This window comes from Prionailurus bengalensis, chromosome A3, assembly GCF_016509475.1.
Source record: "Prionailurus bengalensis isolate Pbe53 chromosome A3, Fcat_Pben_1.1_paternal_pri, whole genome shotgun sequence".
Classification (NCBI taxonomy): domain Eukaryota; kingdom Metazoa; phylum Chordata; class Mammalia; order Carnivora; family Felidae; genus Prionailurus; species Prionailurus bengalensis.
Window position 1 is genome coordinate 49,102,372 of NC_057354.1, and position 18,469 is coordinate 49,120,840.

An 18,469-nucleotide genomic window follows, 5' to 3' on the forward strand; every position below is an offset into this window, starting at 1 on the left:
TTGGTGCTTCCAAGGTTTGTGATTTGGAGCAAATTTCCACAGGTGTGTAAATCACAGTTTCTTCCTGTGAAGCTTTAAACCTCTCAGGGACATTTTCAGCTTCAAAGATGAGGGTGTGTAACAAATGCTAAGTAAATTCTGCAGTGCTCTAAAAAGGCAAAAGGTTATTGCCCTGAGTTTCAGGCTGTTTTTGCTCCTTTTGTTGATGGGAGCTGACCGGAAACAAAAAGCAAGTTCTCCTTTTTCATGAAGTAAATGCCTCATTGATATCTAGAAGATTGTCTTCATTCAATTTGGGCCAAAGTGCAAGATTATCTTTTATTTATTAAAGTTGTCAGGAGTCTGGTGATGGCTTTATTCCTGACATCTGAGGAGGTGTTTTATTTGTTGTGAGTTAGTGGGTTAAATTGTATTTGTTGTTTATATTCTTGTCAGTTTGGGAATATTTGAAAGAATAACTGTGATTTGTGACAAGCTTCTCCCTCTGTGTGAAGCTTGTTCCTGCTGGGAACATACTCATTTGCCCATGAGTATGAAGTCCTGTGAACCTCCTTGTATTTTTGACAAACAGGATGAGCTGGGAGTGCAAACAATGAGCCTGTGGGGTTGGCAATAAGGTGAGCATTGCAGCGAGCTGCTCCAACCTGGGAAGGCAACACTTTCGTTTCTCAGTCCTAGCAAGCAGATGAAACACTCACATGCTCAACCGGCTGGTGTGATGATCATGGGGGTTGCCTCTTGAGAAGTTTCTTTCGAGAGCTGCTTCTCATAATATTTCCCTGATGAGGACGTAGTGTGACACCCGCCTGCAACAGGTGAGAAAACAGAATCAGGTGGCTGACAGCCACATCACTCCTTACACTTGGGAGTTTAAAGCAGTAACTTTTTAGGTTTGTGAAATTACAAATGGAAAGACTAGAAATACATTACTGTAACCAATTTCTTCACTGTTCTCCTAGACATTTTTCTATACATTCATACATATTCTTTTTAGGAATTTTGGGGTTTGTTCATTTGCATTTTTTTGTTCGGTTGGTTTGGTGTTGGTAATTGATATTACAACCAACTTACTATTTTCCATTGTCTTTTTAATTTAACTATTTATCTTAGAGATATCAATATAAAGATCTACCACATTCTTTTAAATGACTGCCATTCTTTCTTTAGAATAACTACACATCAATCCATATGGACACTCTCAGTTGATAGATCCATGTCCTTCCCATTTTTTTCAATTGTCTGTAAGTATCTTTATTAAACTCTTTATCTTTTTCACATGAATTTATAGGATTTCATTGTACAGCTCAGGCATTAATACTCTGGTATATTCACAAGGATTTTCTCTCTAGATCTTTTATTTTTAATTTTTTAAGTTTATTTATTTTTGAGAGACAGAGAGAGACAGAGCACAAGAGGGGAGGGACAGAGAGAGAGGGAGACACAGAATCTGAAGCAGACTCCAGGCTCTGAGCTGTTGGCACAGAGCCCAATGCAGGGCTCAAACTCACAAGCTACGAGATAATGACCTGAGCTGAAGTCGAAGCTCAACCTACTGAGCCACCCAGGCGCCCCATCTAGGATCTTTTATGTTGATTTTAGGTATAGAGAAAACATAAATTTTGATGCTGTCAAATGTATTAATTTTTCTTTGTGACAATTGTGTTAACTGTATATTTTTAAAGAAAGGTTTCTTTATTCCCAATGACATAAATGTTCTCTTATTTTTGTATTTACTATTTTTTTTTCTTTTTTCTTTCGGTTTAGAGATAGATTTGGACTTGTTTGTTTTTACATTTAGCTGTTTATTACACTTTGGATTTGTTTTTGTGAGTGGTGTTCAGTAGGACTTTAACAAAACAGAAGCCATTTATCCCAGAATTGTTTTTGTGATGTTTAGTAGGTCAAGTCCACATTCATTATGCATAATTTGAAAATTATTCTGAATATTCTTGTGCATTTCCTTTTCCATATGAATTCTAGAATTAGCTTGTCAGGGTCATGTAATTACTGATTATAATTATATATAATTATATATACTATATATAATTTTAATTAAGATCGCAATAAATCTATAAACTAATTCTGGGAGAAATGACCTATGAAAAATTGATTCTTTTTATCCAAGTACATGGTAAATAACTATTTTTTTCAGCCTTCTCAAATATTCTCCAACTAAGTTTAGTAGTTCCAGAGATATATTTGCAGGTTATTTCTTGCTTTAGTACTAGCTTTTTATAATTTTGTTACTCTTATGAATGCAGTCTTTTTATTATATTGTCTTTTAATTTTTTCTATTAGATTGTTCTTAATAATAAAGTAATGCACAGTGGAGAAGAAAAGTGAGCACTGTTCCTATAACAAGTGGAACAATACAAATACAGCACATGCATTTGTCTTAGGGCTGTCTAGACAAACTCCCAAAGTTATCATCAGCATAGGAAGTGTGCTTCTTGCATGAATAGCTCTATTTATATATGGGATGATCCTAATAGCTGGAATCCAGTAAACCAATTAACCAGAAATCTCATATTTGTGTCTATCCAGCTGGTGCCTCAGTCAACTCTGGTGTAGGAAGAATATTGTTTTAATAGCTATTACAAAAGTATAAACACAATTATGCCAACAGTTTGCATACTTGGGCCCCAGCACACAGGCCTGACAGGTTTGTTTTGGGCCCAGAACCACACCATGGAGGGTCTGGTGTTCATCAACCTCTGATAGGACACTGTGACAGAGAAGGGACACCTCAGGAAGAACGTTATTCCTTCCATAGATCTTCTGACACTTCCCTCTGAAATGAGACCCTCTCATAATGTGTGTGTGTGTGTGTGTGTGTGTGTGTGCGTGTGTGTGTGTAAACCTAAGCACAGTCCCACTAGTAAAGACAGCTAATTCTCAGAACCAATTGCCAACGTAAATTTTCATCAATCTCTTTCTTTTTTACCCATCTCATGACACCTCTTTGCTGCTATCATTTTCTGATTATTATGAAGCTGAGGGTGTTTCCAATTATGTTTCTCAGCCATTTGATATTTATTCTTCTATGTTTTGCCTATGGATATCCTTTGCACACGTTTCATTGTGCTAATTGTTTTTTTCTTTTAACAATTATTAGATGTTTATATTTCATATATTTAATGTATGCACTGCAAATTTTTCAGATAGTGTGTTGTCTTTATGTTTAACAGAGTTATGGAGGTATAATTTTCACACCATGAAATTCACCCTTCATAAAAGTACAACTCAATGATTTCTAGTAAGTTCTCAGAGTTATGCAACCACCACAACAATCCAGTTTTGGAACATTTCTATCACTGTGAAAAGAACCATCATGACTATTTTCAGTCAATCCTAATCCTGTTCCCAGCCCTAGGCAACCACTTATCGGTCTTTCTTGGACATTTCACATGTAATGGAATTATACATGTAGTCTTTTAAGTCTGACTTCTTTCACTTAGTATAACATTTTGAGGTTCATCTATGTTGTAGCATGTGTCAGCACTTCATTCCTTTTTATTTTTAAATAATATTCCAATGTATGGTCAGCCAAAATTTTTATCTATTCACCAATTAATGGATATTAGAATTGTTTCCAATTTTGTCTATTATGAATAATGCTACTATAAACATTTGCACACATTTCTTCAGGCAGATGTATCTTTTCATTTCTCTTAAGTAGATAACTAATAATAGAATTATTGATGCATGTGGCAAATTTAAGTGTAACTTCTCAAGAAAAAGCCAAACTGTTTTCTAAAGTGGCTGTGCCATTTTACATTCCCACCAGCAATGTATGAGATTTCCAGCTGATCCATATCCTTGACAACACTTGTCAGCCTCCTACAACAGCCATCTAGTTGTGGTTTTAAAATGCATTTCCCCAATGCCTAATGATGTTGAACATCTTTTCATGTGTTTATTGGCCATCCATACATCTTCTTTACTGAGGTGTCTGTTCTAATACTTTTCTAATTTTTATTCAGTTGTATTCAATCAAAATGAATTGAAAGGATCTTTATATATATTGGATAAAGTTCCTTTCAAAACATATAATTTGTCAGAAAGACAGTCCAGTCTTGTCCTTTTACTTTCTTCATGATATCTTTTAAGGGAAATAGTTTTTAATTTTGCAGAAGGTCTAATTCATCAATGTTTATTTATGCATTAGCCTTTGATGTCATAGCTAAGAATTTATTGTCAAACCAAAATGTCATGAAAATTTTCTTCTATATTTTCTTCTAAAAGTTCTATAGTTTTTTTTTATTCAAGCATAACTAACATATAGTGTTTTATTAATTTCAGGTGTATAGTTCTATTGTTCAACAATTCTATGCATTTCTTAGTTCTCATCAAGATAATAGTACTTTTAATCCCCATTACCTATTTCACCCATCCCCACCCACCTCCCTTGTGGTAACCACCAATTTGTTCTCTATATTTAAAACTTTATTTTTTGTCTATTTGTTTCTTTGTTCATTCATTTTGTTTCTTAAATTCCACATATGAGTGAAATCATATGGTACTTGTCTTTCTCTGACTAACTTATTTCACTTAACATTTTACCCTCCAAGTCTATCCATGTTATTGCACTTGGCAAGATTTCATCCTTTTTTACGGATTAGTAATATTCCAGTGGTGTGTGTGTGTGTGTGTGTGTGTGTGTGTGTTACCACATCCCCTTTATCTATTCATTTATAAATGAACACTTAGATTGCTTCCATATCTTGGCTATTGTAAACAATGCTGCAATTAACATGGAGTTACATGTATGCTTTTTTTCAAATTAGTGTTTTTATTTTCTTTGAATAAATACCCAGAAGTGGGATTGCTGGATTGTATGGTATTTCTGTTTTTGATTTTTTGAGGAAACTCTATAATGTCTTTCATACTGGCTGCACCAATTTACCACCAGCAGTGCACAAAGTTGTCTTTTCTCCACATCTTTGCCAACATTTGTTATTTCTTGTTTTTTTTTTTTTTCATACAAACTACTCTGGCAGGTGTGAAGTGATATCTCATTGTGCTTACCTTCATTTGGAATTGTTCATGGCTAGTATATAGAAAAACAATTGAGTTTTGTACATTAACCTTGTATCCTACAAATTTGCTAAATTCACTTATCAGTTCTAGTAAAATTTTACATGTGTGAATTTCTTAGGATTTGCTACATAGAGGATAATGTGATGATCCTATCTGCATAAATGTAGTCTTGTTTCCTTTCCATTTTGTATGTTTTTTATTTCTCTTCCTTCTCTTACTGCACTGCCTAGAACCCACAGTAAAATGCTGGAAAGGTGGTGAGGGCAGACATCTTTGCCTTATTCCTTATCTTAGAGGCAGTGGCACAGTAAGGGAAAAAAAAAAAATATATATATATATATATATATACACAGTTTGTGTGTGTATATATATATATATATATACACAGTTTGTGTATATATATATACATATATATATATATATATATATACAGTTTGTATATATATATATATATATATATATATATACATATACAGTTTGTCCCTGGTTCCAGACATAGAGCTTTTAAATGAGTGATAGGAGTAAGAGGAGCATCTCTTGTTCTAATGAGTTTATTTTAGTGGGCCCTCAGATAGTTACAGGACCGGGCTACCAGAAAGACCAAGGCATGATTCCAGCGTTGGAGCTTCCAACCCCACCCAACCTCTGGGGAAGAAAGAGAGCCTAGAGATTGAGTCAATTCACCATGATTTAATTAATCATGCCTATGCAATGAAAGCTCATAAAACCCTTAAGGAACAGGGTTTCAGAGATCTTGTGGGTGGTAAACTCATCCATGTGTCAGGACAGTGGGGCCCCAGCACCACAGAAAGCAGCTTCCATGATTGGGACTCTTCTGGCTTCACCCTATGTACCTCTTCAACCAGCTACTCCATCTGGATTATTAACAATAAACAGTAATAGTAATTAAAGTGTCTTCCAAGTTCTGTGAGCTGTTCTAGAAATTACAGAACTTAACTTGTGATGGTTATCTGAAATGGGAGCAGTCTTGCGGGGCTGGGTCCTTAACCTGTGGGGTCTGTGCTGTCAGTAGTCAGTGTTTGAACTGAATTGGCCTATAGGACACTCAGCTGGTGTCCAGAGAGTTGGTTAGTGTGTGGGGAGGGGAAACACATTTAGTGTCAGAAGTATTGCGAATAAAAACAGCTCAGGCGAGGAAAGCAGTTTTTCATCATTAAACATGATGTTAACTGTAGGTTTTCCATAGGTGTCCTCTATCAGATTGAGAAAATTTCCTTCTGTGTTTTGCTGGTTGCATGTAATCGTAGAATTATTTTTTGCTTTTCTTTATTTCTGTAAGAAATATATGTATAGATATAAATAAATATATACATATTATATATATATATAATATATATATAATATAAACAAAATTAACTTCAACTGTACCAAAGAAAGAGGTTTCTATGTTTCTTGTTATTGCGTCTTCTGTCCCAATTTTGTTGAGTTTAATGTCCTTTTTCTGGAGCCAATCCTATAGTAATTTTAAAGAAAGATTCTTTAAAAAAAATAGTTTTTAAATGAGATTCCTTTAAAGAGGTGGTGATTGGGGCGCCTGGGTGGCGCAGTCGGTTAAGCGTCCGACTTCAGCCAGGTCACGATCTCGCGGTCCGTGAGTTTGAGCCCCGCGTCAGGCTCTGGGCTGATGGCTCAGAGCCTGGAGCCTGTTTCCGATTCTGTGTCTCCCTCTCTCTCTGCCCCTCCCCCGTTCATGCTCTGTCTCTCTCTGTCCCAAAAATGAATAAACGTTGAAAAAAAATTTAAAAAAAAAGAGGTGGTGAATTTTCTGATTTTTTTTCTCTTAAAATCATCTTTATTTAGCACTTCCATTATTTTCTCTTAAAATCATCTTTATTTAGCACTTCCATTAGAATAATACTTTTTATGGCTGTACAATTTTAGGTTCATAGTATTTTTTTTTTCCATCTCATGATCATTTGATCATATTTATCCATAGTTTTCTTGTCAAAGAGAAGTATCCTGATGTCAGTCATATTTTCTTTCTCTCTTTCTTACCACCAGCACCTGGAGATTTTAGGGCATCTCTCCATTCTTAGTTTTCTAAGATCCTCTATACTGTGGCCTATTTTATATCCCAAGTACACACTCAGTGGACCATTTTGATATAAGGGCTCATGAGTTTCTCAGTTCTGAAAAATGTTTATTTTATTTTTGATTATTTCTTCCCCTCCACTCTCCCTGTCTTCTCCTTGTAAATTTCCTACTGGTTCATTAAATCTCAGTTTACTGCAAACTGACAGCATGGCAAAATCCTGCGCACAAGAGCAGACAACTGGACAAGATCCTCAACATCTCTGTCAATTCGAATCAGTAAGCCTCAGCTAAATTTCCAGACAAGGGTGTCATAAAGTTAAATTTCACATTCTAGGAGTGCCTAAGTAGCTCAATTGGTTAAGCATCTGACACTTGATTTCAGCTCAGGTCATGATCTCACAGTTAGTGAGTTTGAGCCCTGCATTGGGCCTTGTGCTGACGGTGCTGAACCTGTTTGGGATTTTCTCTCTCCCTCTCTCTGTCTCACAGAACAAATAAATAAACTTAAGAAAAATTCCCCTTGTAAATTGGGTTTTGGAAGGTTAAATTTTCAGGGTTGGCATGAGATTAATAAGTTATAGGTTATGGAAAACATGATAGTTTATTTCTTTCAAACTTTTATCAAACCAACCACTCTTTCTGAGGTTCTTGTGCAGACAAGCATAGGGCATACATAGGAAATGTATATAAGAATTCTCCAGATTATTGCAAAATTTCTTTGATTGATGGCTCTTCCTTAGTTTAGGCACCTCTTTCTATTTGTGATGGGTTTCTTTGTTTTCCTTTCTGAGACATGTCCATTGACATATGGAAATATATTATGAATATAATTCAATAACCAAGCTTCAGTGGTAAGAACCATTAATTCATTTTATGGGACATTTCAAGTTTTATGCAAGAGGCAGCTGGAGTTTTATTAAGCACATTGATTATTACTTCATCACACAAGTCTTATTTGCTTATTATGCATATTAGCTCTGTCTACTAGTTGAACTGAGTTGCTTTTTATTACATTGGTTTTCACTGTTGATAGTAAAATGTAATAACAATGAGAGTTTTCATTCTCCTGTCCTCCCTTTTCCTTCATATTAGCTGAGTTTAAGATGGGAGGAAAGAGAGACAGAGAAGATAGAGAGAGAAATATAGAGACCTTTACATCATTCACAGGTGCGTCATCAATCTGTGTGATGGGATAAGAACATCCCACAATCCATCCCAGGACCAAAGTATATCCCTACTACTCACATGGATTTGTCACACCCATAAGTAAAGGCCCTCCCTGCCTCTCCAGCTTGCTAGACCTATGCCTGCTCTCTGTGTTTCCCCCAGAAATTCCTGCCAGCTGTGTCTGGCTTGATATCTCTGACCATCTGATATGACTTATCTTTTACCACACATATGAAACCCCTCTCAATCAAGAAGTCTTCTCTGAAGCTAATTTCTCTGGCATTTTCTTTCTAAATGTGTATAACATTTATAGCCCACAAAACAGCAACAAAAACAATTTCACTATACAGTATACACTCTGTTCAAAGACAGTAGATCTAGAGATCCTTGCAAAGAGATATATAACCCACTATGTGTCTTCTACATAAAATACTTTGGACAGTTTCCCACATCTTCTCAAAACTGTCATCTGATCAATAGTTTACTTTCCATTTGTGTTTCATAAAAAGAGGACTGGAACTTTTACTCGAAAAACATGAGTCTGAAGGCTACCACCATCTCTTACTATCTGGGGGCTTATCTGAGCTTCCATTTTCTCATCAGTTTGTTGAGAAAACAATAAAAACCTTACAGGACTATTGTTAAGATCAAAGAAGACAAGCCTTGTAAAAGACCTTTGTGAGCTATAAGATAACATAAATATGATCATCATTAATTCACCTGACTACATTGTAGAGAAAGAGTCAGTTGAGTCTTATGGCTTCATTAAATGTCTATATACCATCTTCTAATTTGATTTGCAGCAAGTTAGCTGCACAGTGAATTTGCATCTTTCTGCACCCAGTGATGGGGGTGCTGGGACGAGGGGAGAAGGATAGGGTGGGAAGCACATGCACTACACAAAGGGCTCAGGTTTCCAGGCCTTGTAAAAATGGTTCAAATTCTATGTCTGCCACTTCTTGCTGTGTGGTCCTGTCCAAGTTGTTTGACTTATCTGCTCCTCAGTGTACTCATCTATAAAACAGGTTTGGCTGTGAGGAGGCTATAATTCACAAACCTTTTCCTTGGAGTCTCATGATGAAGCTTCATTTCCCACCCACCCCCTGCACTTCTATTGGGGACATGAGACTGGGTTCTGGGAGATGATATGTGCTGCTTCCAGCCCTACCCATAAACTCCCCTTCAAGATCTCTATGTATCAATTAGCTTTTACTGAATAACAAATCACCCCAAACACAGTGAGATAAAACAACAGCTATTCATTTTTGCTCATGTATCTCTGGGTCCCCTGGGCAGTTCTTCTGATCTGGGCCAGCTTTGGATCTTGGCTGGGCTTTCTCATGCCTCTGGAGTGAGCTATCAGCTCAGTCCAGTGCCCGCAGCTCTAGGGTGGTCTCCCTAACCTGACTGGTGGTTATTTTGCTGTCAGGTGAGGGGACAGAGATGACCGGGCCATGTATCTCTGATCATCCAGTAAGCAAGCCTGTATCTGTTCACACAGAAGTGGCAGGATTTGAAGAGTGACAGCAGAAATTCCCAAGGTCTCCTAAGGTGCAATTCAGAATCCCAGCAACATAACTTCCGCACTGTGTATTGGCCAAATCAAGTCCCAAGGCAGGACCAGGTTCAAGGGGTAGGGAGAATAGTTTACACCTGCTGATGACATGAGTTACAAATAATCATGTCCATTTTTATAATCTACCACAACAGCATGCAGGGAAGAGGGCAGCATTACAAGATGGCAACATGACAAGCCTCCCTGCCACACACTCAAGTATGATGTGTACACCCAGTGGACCCAATGAACTCCTGAAAGTGGAGCTGTTGGTTTCAGCAGTCTATACTCTGACTAATACAGTGTGTATAAGAACTGTTTGCTCACAGAGCTCTCATAAGGATTGAATAAGGCAAGTTATGGAATATGCTAACACAGCATCTCCCATGTGCTCAATACATGGTGGCTATTTTAATAATTTATTTTTATTATAATTAGCATTGCAGTTAAGGATTTGTGACAAACAGATCCACAACAGTACCATAATTATGTATCTTAATGGTCACATGGCTCTGAGGACACACACACTCAGCAAGATTTACAAGAAGTACTAGATAAATGTTCCTGGACAACCTGTGAATTCTGCCATTGGAACAATCAAGAAGTCTGCAAGGAGCCCCTTCTCTAAATCTGAACAAGGCTTTGCTTCCTTCTGTCATTACAAGCAGGAAAATAATACCGTCACTGGTGACCACCTGATACTGCTACTGACCCAAATAAAAAGACCCTATATCTATCTTTTCATTCATCCTTGTGATTCCAGGTTATGGAGGGGAGAATTCAGACAAACCTTGGTAAGAATCAGTAGGATTTAGGGGCAATAAAAGCATTTTCTAAACAAATAAATATTAATCTTGAGCAAAAGAAGTTAAATAAAAGTAAGTACACAGAGTAAGATTGCAAAGTACATGCTGTATGATTTCATTTAAATAAAAACTAATTTATGCTGCCAAAATCAGGATAGTGACCCACTTTTGGGAAGCAGGGAACTGATGGGGAGAGGACACTTAAAGGGCTTCTGGGGTACTGCTGATGTTCTGTTTCTTGATTTGGGTGCTGGTTACATAGCTGTGTCCTGTTTCTCAAGATTAATTAAGCTACACAGTTATGATTTGTGCACATTCTGCATCTATATTTTATATCAAAAGGAAAGTTTAAAGAGAACACGTGCTTTAATAATTTTTAATTAGTGAAGACATTGGTATGTTATCAGTAGTAATGCCTGTAATGTGTATTAGTAAAATACTTATGAAATTATATCAATTAAATCACATTTAACCATGAATTTAATATATTTTTTTATGAAATTTATTGACAAATTGGTTTCCATACAACACCCAGTGCTCATCCCAAAAGGTGCCCTCCTCAATACCCATCACCCACCCTCTCCTCCCTCCCACCCCCCATCAACCCTCAGTTTGTTCTCAGTTTTTAACAGTCTCTTATGCTTTGGCTCTCTCCCATTCTAACCTCTTTTTTTTTTTTTTCCTTCCCCTCCCCCATGGGTTCCTGTTAAGTTTCTCAGGATCCACATAAGAGTGAAACCATATGGTATCTGTCTTTCTCTGTATGGCTTATTTCACTTAGCATCACACTCTCCAGTTCCATCCACGTTGCTACAAAAGGCCATATTTCATTTTTTCTCATTGCCACGTAATATTCCATTGTGTATATAAACCACAATTTCTTTATCCGTTCATCAGTTGATGGACATTTAGGCTCTTTCCATAATTTGGCTATTGTTGAGAGTGCTGCTATGAACATTGGGGTACAAGTGGCCCTATGCATCAGTACTCCTGTATCCCTTGGATAAATTCCTAGCAGTGCTATTGCTGGGTCATAGGGTAAGTCTATTTTTAATTTTCTGAGGAACCTCCACACTGCTTTCCAGAGCGGCTGCACCAATTTGCATTCCCACCAACAGTGCAAGAGGGTTCCCATTTCTCCACATCCTCTCCAGCATCTATAGTCTCCTGATTTGTTGATTTTGGCCACTCTGACTGGCGTGAGGTGATACCTGAGTGTGGTTTTGATTTGTATTTCCCTGATAAGGAGCGACGCTGAACATCTTTTCATGTGCCTGTTGGCCATCTGGATGTCTTCTTTAGAGAAGTGTCTATTCATGTTTTATGCCTATTTCTTCACTGGGTTATTTGTTTTTCGGGTGTGGAGTTTGGTGAGCTCTTTATAGATTTTGGATACTAGCTCTTTGTCCGATATGTCATTTGCGAATATCTTTTCCCATTCCGTTGGTTGCCTTTTAGTTTTGTTGGTTGTTTCCTTTGCTGTGCAGAAGCTTTTTATCTTCATAAGGTCCCAGTAATTCACTTTTGCTTTTAATTCCCTTGCCTTTGGGGATGTGTCGAGTAAGAGATTGCTACGGCTGAGGTCAGAGAGGTCTTTTCCTGCTTTCTCCTCTAAGGTTTTGATGGTTTCCTGTCTCACATTTAGGTCCTTTATCCATTTTGAGTTTATTTTTGTGAATGGTGTGAGAAAGTGGTCTAGTTTCAACCTTCTGCATGTTGCTGTCCAGTTCTCCCAGCACCATTTGTTAAAGAGGCTGTCTTTTTTCCATTGGATGTTCTTTCCTGCTTTGTCAAAGATGAGTTGGCCATACGTTTGTGGGTCTAGTTCTGGGGTTTCTATTCTATTCCATTGGTCTATGTGTCTGTTTTGGTGCCAATACCATGCTGTCTTGATGATGACAGCTTTGTAGTAGAGGCTAAAGTCTGGGATTGTGATGCCGCCTGCTTTGGTCTTCTTCTTCAAAATTCCTTTGGCTATTCGGGGCCTTTTGTGGTTCCATATGAATTTTAGGATTGCTTGTTCTAGTTTTGAGAAGAATGCTGGTGCAATTTTGATGGGGATTGCATTGAATGTGTAGATAGCTTTGGGTAGCATTGACATTTTGACAATATTTATTTTTCCAATCCATGAGCAGGGAATGTCTTTCCATTTCTTTAAATCTTCTTCAATTTCCTTCATAAGCTTTCTATAGTTTTCAGCATACAGATCCTTTACATCTTTGGTTAGATTTATTCCTAGGTATTTTATGCTTCTTGGTGCAATTGTGAATGGGATCAGTTTCTTTATTTGTCTTTCTGTTGCTTCATTGTTAGTGTATAAGAATGCAACTGATTTCTGTACATTGATTTTGTATCCTGCAACTTTGCTGAATTCCTGTATCAGTTCTAGCAGACTTTTGGTGGAGTCTATCGGATTTTCCATGTATAATATCATGTCATCTGCAAAAAGCGAAAGCTTGACTTCATCTTTGCCAATTTTGATGCCTTTGATTTCCTTTTGTTGTCTGATTGCTGATGCTAGAACTTCCAGCACTATGTTAAACAGCAGCGGTGAGAGTGGGCATCCTTGTCGTGTTCCTGATCTCAGGGAAAAAGCTTTCAGTTTTTCCCCGTTGAGGATGATGTTAGCTGTGGGCTTTTCATAAATGGCTTTTATGATCTTTAAGTATGTTCCTTCTATCCCGACTTTCTCAAGGGTTTTTATTAAGAAAGGGTGCTGGATTTTGTCGAAGGCCTTTTCTGCATCGATTGACAGGATCATATGGTTCTTCTCTCTTTTTTTGTTAATGTGATGTATCACGTTGATTGATTTGCGAATGTTGAACCAGCCCTGCATCCCAGGAATGAATCCCACTTGATCATGGTGAATAATTCTTTTTATATGCCTTGAATTCGATTTGCTAGTATCTTATTGAGAATTTTTGCATCCATATTCATCAGGGATATTGGCCTGTAGTTCTCTTTTTTTACTGGGTCTCTGTCTGGTTTAGGAATCAAAGTAATACTGAATTCATAAAATGAGTCTGGAAGTTTTCCTTCCCTTTCTTTTTCTTGGAATAGCTTGAGAAGGATAGGTATTATCTCTGCTTTAAACGTCTGGTAGAATTCCCCCTTGGAAGCCATCTATCCTGGACTCTTATTTGTTGGGAGATTTTTGATGACTGATTCAATTTTTTCGCTGGTTGTGGGTCTGCTCAAGCTTCCTATTTCCTCCTGATTGAGTTTTGGAAGCGTGTGGGTGTTTAGGAATTTGTCCATTTCTTCCAGGTTGTCCAGTTTGTTGACATATAATTTTTCATAGTATTCCCTGATAATTGCTTGTATCTCTGAGGGATTGGTTGTAATAATTCCATTTTCATTCATGATTTTATCTATTTGGGTCATCTCCCTTTTCTTTTTGAGAAGCCTGGCTAGAGGTTTCTCAATTTTGTTTATTTTTTCAAAAAACCAACTCTTGGTTTCATTGATCTGCTCTACAGTTTTTTTAGTTTCTATATTGTTTATTTCTGCTCTGATCTTTATTATTTCTCTTCTTCTGCTGGGTTAGGCTGCCTTTGCTGTTCTGCTTCTAGTTCCTTTAGGTGTGCTGTTAGATTTTGTATTTGGGATTTTTCTTGTTTCTTGAGATAGGCCTGGATGGCAATGTATTTTCCTCTCAGGACTGCCTTTGCTGCGTCCCAAAGCGTTTGGATTGTTGTATTTTCATTTTCTTTTGTTTCCATATATTTTTTAATTTCTTCTCTAATTGCCTGGTTGACCCACTCATTCGTTAGTAGGGTGTTCTTTAACCTCCATGCTTTTGGAGGTTTTCCAGACTTTTTTCTGTGGTTGATTTCAAGCTTCATAGCATTGTGGTCTGAAAGTAAGCATGGTATAATTTCAATTCTTGTAAACTTAGGAAGGGCTGTTTTGTGACCCAGTATATGATCTATCTTGGAGAATGTTCCATGTGCACTCGAGAAGAAAGTCTATACTGTTGCTTTGGGATGCAGAGTTCTAAATATATCTGTCAAGTCCATCTGATCCAATGTATCATTCAGGGCCCTTGTTTCTTTATTGACCGTGTGTCTAGATGATCTATCCATTTCTGTAAGTGGGGTATTAAAGTCCCCTGCAATTACCACATTCTTATCAATAAGGTTGCTTATGTTTATGAGTAATTGTTTTATATATTTGGGGGCTCCGGTATTCGGCGCATAGACATTTATAATTGTTAGCTCTTCCTGATGGATAGACCCTGTAACTATTATATAATGTCCTTCTTCATCTCTTTTTTTTTTTTTAATTTTTTTTTCAACGTTTATTTATTTTTGGGACAGAGAGAGACAGAGCATGAACGGGGGAGGGGCAGAGAGAGAGGGAGACACAGAATCGGAAACAGGCTCCAGGCTCCGAGCCATCAGCCCAGAGCCTGACGCGGGGCTCGAACTCACGGACAGCGAGATCGTGACCTGGCTGAAGTCGGATGCTTAACCGACTGCGCCACCCAGGCGCCCCTCCTTCTTCATCTCTTGTTACAGCCTTTAAAGTCTAGTTTTTCTGATATAAGTATGGCTACTCCAGCTTTCTTTTGGCTTCCAGTCGCATGATAAATAGTTCTCCATCCCCTCACTCTCAATCTAAAGGTGTCCTCAGGTCTAAAATGAGTCTCTTGTAGACAGCAAATAGATGGGTCTTGTTTTTTTATCCATTCTGATACCCTATGTCTTTTGGTTGGCACATTTAATCCATTTACATTCAGTGTTATTATAGAAAGATACGGGTTTAGAGTCATTGTGATGTCTGTATGTTTTATGCTTGTAGTGATGTCTCTGGGACTTTGTCTCACAGGGTCCCCCTTAGGATCTCTTGTAGGGCTGGTTTAGTGGTGACAAATTCCTTCAGTTTTTGTTTGTTTGGGAAGACCTTTATCTCTCCTTCTATTCTAAATGACAGACTTGATGGATAAAGGATTCTTGGCTGCATATTTTTTCTGTCTAGCACCCTGAAAATCTCGTGCCAATTCTTTCTGGCCTGCCAAGTTTCAAAAGAGAGATCAGTCACGAGTCTTATTGGTCTCCCTTTATATGTGAGGGCACGTTTACCCCTTGCTGCTTTCAGAATTTTCTCTTTATCCTTGTATTTTGCCAGTTCCACTATGATATGTCGTGCAGAAGATCGATTCAAGTTACGTCTGAAGGGAGTTCTCTGTGCCTCTTGGATTTCAATGCCTTTTTCCTTCCCCAGTTCAGGGAAGTTCTCAGCTATGATTTCTTCAAGTACCCCTTCAGCACCTTTCCCTCTCTCTTCCTCCTCTGGGATACCAATTATGCGTATATTATTTCTTTTTAGTGTATCACTTAGTTCTCTAATTTTCCCCTCATACTCCTGGATTTTTTTATCTCTCTTTTTCTCAGCTTCCTCTTTTTCCATAACTTTATCTTCTAGTTCACCTATTCTCTCCTCTGCCTCTTCAAGCCGAGCTGTGGTGGTTTCCATTTTGTTATGCATTTCGTTTAAAGCGTTTTTCAGCTCCTCGTGACTGTTCCTTAGTCCCTTGATCTCTGTAGCAAGAGATTCTCTGCTGTCGTTTATACTGTTTTCAAGCCCAGCGATTAATTTTATGACTATTATTCTAAATTCACTTTCTGTTATGTTATTTAAATCCTTTTTGATCAGCTCATTAGCTGTTGTTATTTCCTGGAGATTCTTCTGAGGGGAATTCTTCTGCTTGGTCATTTTGGATAGTCCCTGGCGTGGTGAGGACCTGCAGGGCACTTCCCCTGTGCTGTGGTGTATAACTGGAGTTGGTGGGCGGGGCCACAGTCAGACCTGATGTCTGCCCCCAGCCCACCGCTGGGGCCACAGTCAGACTGGTGTGTGCCTTCTCTTCCCCTCTCCTAGGGGCGGGATTCACTGTGGGGTGGTGTGGCTCGTCTGGGCTACTTGCACCCTGCCAGGCTTGTGATGCTGGGGATCTGGCGTATTAGCTGGGGTGGGTAGGCAAGGTGCACGGGGGCAGGAGGGGCAGGCTTAGATCGCTTCTCCTTAGGTGATCCACTTCAGGAGGGGCCCTGTGGCAGCAGGAGGGAGTCAGATCCGCTGCCGGAGGTTTGGCTCCGCAGAAGCGCAGAGTTGGGTGTTTGCGAGGAGCGAGCAAGTTCCCTGGCAGGAACCGGTTCCCTTTGGGATTTCGGCTGGGGGATGGGCGGGGGAGATGGCGCTGGCGAGCGCCTTTGTTCCCCACCAAACTGAGCTCTGTTGTCAGGGGGCTCAGCAGCTCTCCCTCCCTTTGTCCTCCAGCTTTCCCGCTTTCCGAGCAGAGCTGTTAACTTATGACCTCCCAGACGCTAAGTCGCGCTTGTTGTGGGAACACAGTCCGTCAGGCCCCTCCACTTTTGCCAGCCAGACTCGGGGGCTCTGCTTGGCCGGCGAGCCGCCCCTCCGCCCCGGCTCCCTCCCGCCAGTCCGTGGAGCGCGCACCGCCTAGCTGCCCTTCCTACCCTCTTCCATGGGCCTCTCGTCTGCGTTTGGCTCCGGTGACTCCGTTCTGCTAATCCTCTGGCGGTTTTCTGGGTTATTTAGGCAGGTGTAGATGGAATCTAAGTGATCAGCAGGACGTGCAGTGAGCCCAGCGTCCTCCTAAGCCGCCATCTTGCCCACACCAATATTTTTTTTTAATAAAGATAAAAGAAACTGTCCTAGAAAACCCAGGGGGCATGATTTTTGTTACAGTTCACAAAACAAACAGTCTCTTATTTTGCCAGAAGGCAACTCCCTGAAGTCCTCACTGCCTCCCCTTACCCAACCATAAACCAGCACCACCCTTCCATGCACATACACATGGACCTTTTTTTTTTTTTTTTTTTTGTCAAAGAAAAACATGACAGGCAACTATTTTGAACTTAAGAAATTATGGTTGGGGCGCCTGGGTGGCGCAGTCGGTTAAGGTCCGACTTCAGCCAGGTCACGATCTCGCGGTCCGTGAGTTCGAGCCCCGCGTCAGGCTCTGGACTGATGGCTCAGAGCCTGGAGCCTGTTTCCGATTCTGTGTCTCCCTCTCTCTCTCTGCCCCTCCCCCGTTCATGCTCTGTCTCTCTCTGTCCCAAAAATAAATAAACATTGGAAAAAAAAAAAAGAAATTATGGTTACTTTAAGGATCACAATTTCTCTCAAATCTCAGCTTCTGCTTTCCCTTTATATTTGCCATTCTATTTGTTCTTTACCTGAACTTGGTTGATCCTTGTTATTCATTTGGCTTTAGGGACATAGTCCTTTCTTTCCTTGGTCCATTTCATGATACAAGGAAAGTCATCAAAAAGGCCATGTGATGGTGAATTACTTACTCCCCATAATAGTGACTGAGGTGTAACAACTCCCTTGCTCCACATCCAGCATCTATAAGAGATTATCCGGCAATCTCCTGGGTGGGAGATTCTCAGAAAATTGATGGTATTAAATACATAGAATACCTCACAGTCAGCAGTCCAGAACACACATTGACATATTTGGGATTAAGTCACCAATAACTACCATCATGTTAAACCCACAAACTTCTACCTTTTTTTTTTTACCAACAAATGGGCATCAGCCGACTTTTCTTCTAATATATTATGTGAGAAAGTAAACAGAAGGATATTAAGCTACCTTTTTCTAAACCACATAATTTCTCACCTTTTGACTGTTGGCCCAGCTTGACTGTCTTTTATGAAAACTGAGACTCCTCTATTTATCATTTAACCCCAAGGAAAGAACAGCTCTGACTTCCTTCCTCTTGTCTCTTTGCTAGAGATTGGTGGATTTTAACCAGCTTTCTCCATTCTCAACAATAGATAATTGAATTAAAGATTCTGCTCAGGACTTTAGC